Genomic DNA, 6255 nt, shown 5'->3' on the forward strand with positions numbered 1-6255 from the left:
GGCTACTCTTTGTTGCAGCATGTGTGCTTCTCATTGCCGTGGCTTCTCTTGTTGCAGAGCACGGGCTCTAGGCGTGCGGGCTTCAGTAGTTGTGGCTCGCGGGCTTCAGTACTTGTGGCTCACGGGCTCTAGAGTGCAGGCTCAGTAGTTGTGGCTCACGGGCTTAGTTGCTCTGCGGCATGTGGGATCCTCCCGGACCAGGGCTCGAACCCGTGTCTCCTGCATTGGCAGGCGGATTCTTAACACTGCACGGCCAGGGAAGTCCAGCCTTTAGGATCTTGAAAAGGTGAGGTTAGAGATTTTCCCCTAAAGCCTCTAGAAGGAAACTATCCTGGCCCTGACACCTTGATTTTAGCCTGGTAAGACTCATTTCATAATTCTGACCTGCAGAACTATAAGAGAGTAAATTTGTGTTGCTTTAAGCCATTAAATTTGTGGTAATATGTTTACAGCAACGATAGGAAACTAATACAGTTTTCACATTTGTGTCTTTAGCCCCAGCCTCTTTCCAGAGGGCCAGACTTCAAAGTTGATCCGCCTGCTGGACACCTCCCCTTGAATCTGCTACAGGTACATCAAACAACATGTCTGAAACTCCAACTCAACTCTCCATCTTTCCTCCTTCTCCAGCAATTCCCACCAACAACTCTAAATCCCAAGAGGAGAAACCTATTCTTTCTCCTCTTCTCTCCATCTTGATAGCACCGTCATCCTGTCATCTACCCAGATCCCCAAACAGTTAATCAACCTCCGAGTCTTACATTTCCTAACTCCTTACTCTCTAATCTATCTCCTTGCCCATTATTTTTGCCTCTTTGTTCAGATCTCCTTATGTTTTGCCTAGATTTCTGCAACCCCTCCTAACCAGTCTTCCAGTCTCTAATCTTATTTTCCTCCAATCCAGTTATCACAGTGCTGACAGGTTTTTAAAACTGAAGTCTTACACCCCTGCCAAACTTAATCCTCATAACCTTGAGAAAAAAAAAAAAAACTAAACTCTGTAGCCTGGCAAACAAAGTCCTTTGAGATCCCCACATCTTTCTTTCCCGCCTTAGATTTTGTCACTCTTTAACTCATATGTACCTTTTTTTTTTTCCGGTACGCGGGCTTCTCACTGTTGTGGCCTCTCCCGTTGAGGAGCATAGGCTCTGGACGCGCAGGCTCAGTGGCCATGGCTCATGGGCCCAGCCGCTCCGCGGCATGTGGGATCTTCCCGGACCGGGGCACGAACCCGTGTCCCCTGCATCAGCAGGTGGACTCTCAACCACTGCGCCACCAGGGAAGCCCTCATATGTACCTTTTGAACCACGCCAGTAATTGCATTTCCCTGAACATAACATGCTTTGTCACTCCTTTCCTTACGCTGCTCCTTCTATGGACTCCCTGCCCCTCGTCTAACTTCTCCTTATCTTTCAGTAACTTTTACTTATCTTCATTCAGTAAGGGTTTCTCTGGGAAGACTTCAGCCACAACCCATCCCTGGTTAGGAACTCCCTCCTGTGTCTGCCCAAAGTGTCACTCACTATCCTGGATTTGAATCATCTGTTTACTTTCCTTCCCCACTAGACTCAGCTCTTGTAAGGTGGGGACCGAGTCTTTGGTTTTTGTAATCACAGTATCAGGCAAAGAGCCTGGCATATAGTATGTGTTTAATAAATGTTGAAAGAATCAGTGAACTTCAGTAGTCATCACAATCAACACGTTGCTGAAGAAAGCTAAGTGTAATTTAGGAGCTGTTTGGTTCTCCATTTACTTGTAATTTGAAGAAAGAATGGAAGTAAATTCATCAGTGCCTCAATAAGTTTGGCAATAAAAAGAGAAGCTTCATTATCTGGTTTTTATTCTGGCCCTCATCTTACACTATTTTAGTCTTTGTTAAATATCTTATACTCTTTTATCCTTTATTAAATATAGAAGAATTTCCTTTTAATAAGATAAATCATCCAGAATGCTCTTTATGTATTGATAAATTGAGTAAACCCTCTCTTCCCCTTTCTTCATGTTTTCTACTCTCAAAATTTAGGTTTTTCAATATAGTTCCAGGGATATATGAGCATATATCCATAGCAAGTGTGGATGAAAAATGTCGCATGCCATATCAGTAAACAAAGGATGCTGCGACCATCAAGCCCTCAGCCACTACAGCTGCCCCCTAAAACTGCACCCAGAGGGAACTCAGGATGAAGAAGAGCAGGATACTGACCCTAGATAGCTAAGGTGCATATCAAAGGAATGTTTTCAATGAGCCAAGACTCTTGCATCTTCCCACACATAGAAAAGTGCTAAATTCATTCACTTGAGATGTCTGGTTTTTCTTTAATTAACAGTAATCGTCAGCTGTTCCGACCACCAGGTTTTGTTTTTGTTTTCAAAACTCCTATATATCTGGCTCCTCCCTTTGGCCCTTTAGAGCAGTCCCGAGCCCTCAGCGAGTCGGCCGAATAAAACATAATTATCAACTTTTAGGTTGTGCATTTTTTTTGCAGTCAGTACAAGTAAAATTCATTAATATTAATTAATTAAAATATATATATACCTTTCCAGAAGCCATCACCCTTGATTTTTTCCCTCCCTCACTCCATGTAGCTCATCAGGTCATTAAATTTTGTTTGCACAGTTCCTAAATCTCTTCAGTCTTTCTGCTTCTCTCCAGACTCCTGCTGCTTCCCTGATTCATCTGCAGATGCCAAAGACCTCTTATCTGAAATCCCATTTTCCATTATCTTTACAAAGGAGATCTGAGCCTGTCACTCCCTTGGATAAAGTCCGGACTTGAGGTAAACTCTAACCTGCTGGCCTTTTCTGTCTTATCTCTCCTCACACTGAGAGGACATCCTGAACTAGTTTCTGTCCCTCAGAAATGCCCTGCTTTCTTTCACTTTGAGGCCTTTCCACTTGTCCTTCCATTTCTCCCCTACTTCCTAGCTTTGCTAACTCCAAAGCTAAGACCTGAATGACTGGGTGTCATCTTCTTTAGCAACAGCTCACAAGTTTGGATTGGCTGTCCTTCCCCCTTCCTGCATATCCTCATAACCCCTCTACTTGCCTGTCTGGCTTCTCCACTAGACTGTAAGCTCAGTGGAGACAGGAGCACAACTGTTTCATTGGTGTACTCCCAATCCCTAGCATTTTGCCTGACACTTCATACTCACGCAGCATGCGTTTTGAATGAATGAATAAATGGTTGAGTATAAATCTATCAGCACTATCAGAAAATAAAGCTCAAGCGAATTCATTAGTATATTGTGAATTACTGGTAGGTATGTCCAAGCTTTATTGGATAAATTGCTAAAATGTGGTATTGCTTTTTGCACCCTCCCACTCCTCCAGGCGCATACCCAGCAGATATCCTTATCCATAGTGTGTGTCAGGCTCTATCCCCCAGGCACCTTTTAGAGATTTAACTCCCAACATCACTTAGTGTGTTTTCAAGTCTTTGGAGAAAACTCATGGTAAGTTCATAAAAACTTAAGGAGTCACAGCACTGCTTCTTAGCCTCACATTCCTCACTTGTAAAAGAATTGTTGAAATCAGTGTAAAAGTGCTTTTTAAACAGCCATACATCATATAAATGTAATTCAGAGAAAACTTGAAATAAGTGTTTCTGGTAAATAACCATGAATGCTGAAGAAGTCTACCTTATTGGTGATTTTGACAGTTTGGTCTAGTTATTTCCTTTTCTATTTTATTCCAACAGACATCAGTTAAAGATGTCTTCATAGATAGGGGGGCAGAGTCATTACATTTTGCATTGCCGTCCCATTTTTTAACTGGACTTGGGGACTAAAATTGAACTGAGATATGGTCAAGATAACCTAAGTGCAAATTCCCCCAATTTATAGCTCTGCATGTTGAGTTGCCTACTTCCAAAGTATTTGAGGCACCTTTAATGGAGACACAGATCTTGGTTAAAATCAGGATAGTCAAATCAAAATAGGGATAAAAGAATAAGCCATATTCTGAAGTCATGGCAGTAATTGTAATTTAAAAAAAGAATAGTTGCTACAATTGACTATTAAATTTAGCTCCAAGCTTCCTGGGAATTAAGATAAAGCCTGAATATGATGAGTTAGCTCTCAAGCTGAGCATATGCATTTGTCAGGAGAAACAAAACTTTTTTCTAGCCCTGAACTCAAACAGTAAATTAGAGATATTGAATAATGATAATGAAATGGTTTATGAAATATGCAAGAAAAAATGTAGATGGCCATTTTGCTACCCAAAAAATGGGGTTCGCCTCTTGGTGGGTGTCGAGCCAAAAGACATAACCAAGCCAAAGATCAGGAGAAGGAAGGATTTATTGCTTGCAGCAAGTAAGGAGCACACTGGGGATCTTTCCCAAAGCAGTGTCTCCCCAAACAGCAAAACTGGGGATGTTTTAAGCTAAGGGTACATGCATATTTATGTAGGCGCTTGAGCAGAGGAGAATTCAGCATAGAATTGAGGCAAAGGTCGACAGAGTCCAAGCTTTAGTTGATTGAAGTCACAAGGGTCAGAAAAGGTCAACATCATCACCCCTTAGGTTCCAGTTGATCTGGTGGTTGAGGCTTCAGGTTAATCTTTACCACTGAAACAGAGCTGGGAGTCTTTACTACTGATATATTATCTTTGCTATTGTTATTTCTCTTGCCCAATAACAGTCCTACATTCTTTTGTTCCCTTAAGACTATTAATTACTAAGGCCTGTTCAAGGATAAGATAAGCATTGTGTCTAGGCTTAGATGACAAAATAGCTTAGGCCAAAAACAGATTTTCTTATGTCAATGAAGCCATGCCTGGTTCTCTTTCTCTGGAGACCCCCTATCCTATCTGCTTACAATTTCTTGTATTAAAAAAGCTTAATTTACACCAAGGATGTGAGTAGGCTATGCCTCTGTGATGGCATTTCTGCATGGAGCTGAAGTAATGTAATTGTATTTGACAAATTTGGTTCAGGGTAGAACCAAAAGAGTCTAATGGTGAGTCACTCTATCAATTTCAGCTGTTGTCTCAACCTGAGTTTTAATAGGTGCTGGACAAGACATCTCAAAATGAAGAAAAATTCTGTGGAGTAATAGGAAAATATATATGTCTGTTTTAAATGGACAAAGGTGACATTCTACCATAAAAATTAAATACTTATATTACTTGAAGGCCCATTTTTCAGAGGTGAGCTGCAAAAACATCTTCAGTCAGGTCCCAACTTTTGTCTTTTCAGTGTTGATTTCCAAGAGCTTTATTCACGACAGGCATTAAAGAATAAATAGGAATGGCTAACACTTACATAGCACTTACTGTGCAGGCACAATCCTCAAAATAACCCATGACGTATTATTATCCCCATTAGACATGGAGATAAATCTTAGATGTGAATGATTATGGAAATTAACCTTCTGGTTTTAACTTGTAAACCTTTCAGAAATTGTTTAATTAATGTAAAATAGCAAGTGTTTGTAAGTTCCACTTTTAAAATTATTTCATTCATTGAACAGATATTTAGTTCAGCACCTTCTTGCTGCTGCAAAAACAACAAAGAACAAAACAAAGACACTGCCCTCCAGAAGTTTACATTTTAATGGGGGAGACAAATGAGCAAGTAAAAACTGAGCAGGGAGATGTGACTGTTATTACAGGGTGATCAAAGAATGCCTTCAAAAACAACTTTTTTAAGACTTGGCGGGAGTGGGGTACAAATAAAACCAGCTCGCCAAAACAACCCCGAGGTGGACAGCTTCTACTGTGAGTTATCGCCTGGGTCACTGCTCTCCCGGCTAGGGTTTTGTACATAGTTTCACGAAGTTTCCGCAACTATACAAATGGCATAATGTGCTTCAAAAAAAGGCTCCTTTGTTTAGAAATGGAATCCTGCCTATGTCCTGCGCAGAGTTTTTCGTTAGCTGATCTCGACTCTTTCCCCAGTTCTGGCTCTAAAGCGGGTTGGGGACCTCCCCTTCTCTTAGCCACCTCGTGGGCGGTGTCTTGGCCTGATGGATGCGTACCAGTGGTGGTGGCGGGGGGGCGGCGCCAAAGCTCCTACCCTAAAGTCTTCAGCTACCGCCTCCTCTGCATCAGAAGCTGCTAAGTCTCCCGGGCTGAAAGCCCGGAGGTAAGCCCCGCCCCCGCCTCCTCCGGCCCCCGCCTCCTCCCCCGCGCCGCGCCGCGCCCTTCCCCCGCCTCCTCCGCCGCGCCCCGCCTCCTCCGCCGCGCCCCGCCTCCAGCCCCTCGGCCTGCCCCGCCCTCGACGCGCGCTCTTCTCCGTGGTCGATCTGCGCCCCC

Source organism: Leucopleurus acutus (assembly GCF_964270905.1).
Source record: "Leucopleurus acutus genome assembly, chromosome: 1".
Taxonomy (NCBI): domain Eukaryota; kingdom Metazoa; phylum Chordata; class Mammalia; order Artiodactyla; family Delphinidae; genus Leucopleurus; species Leucopleurus acutus.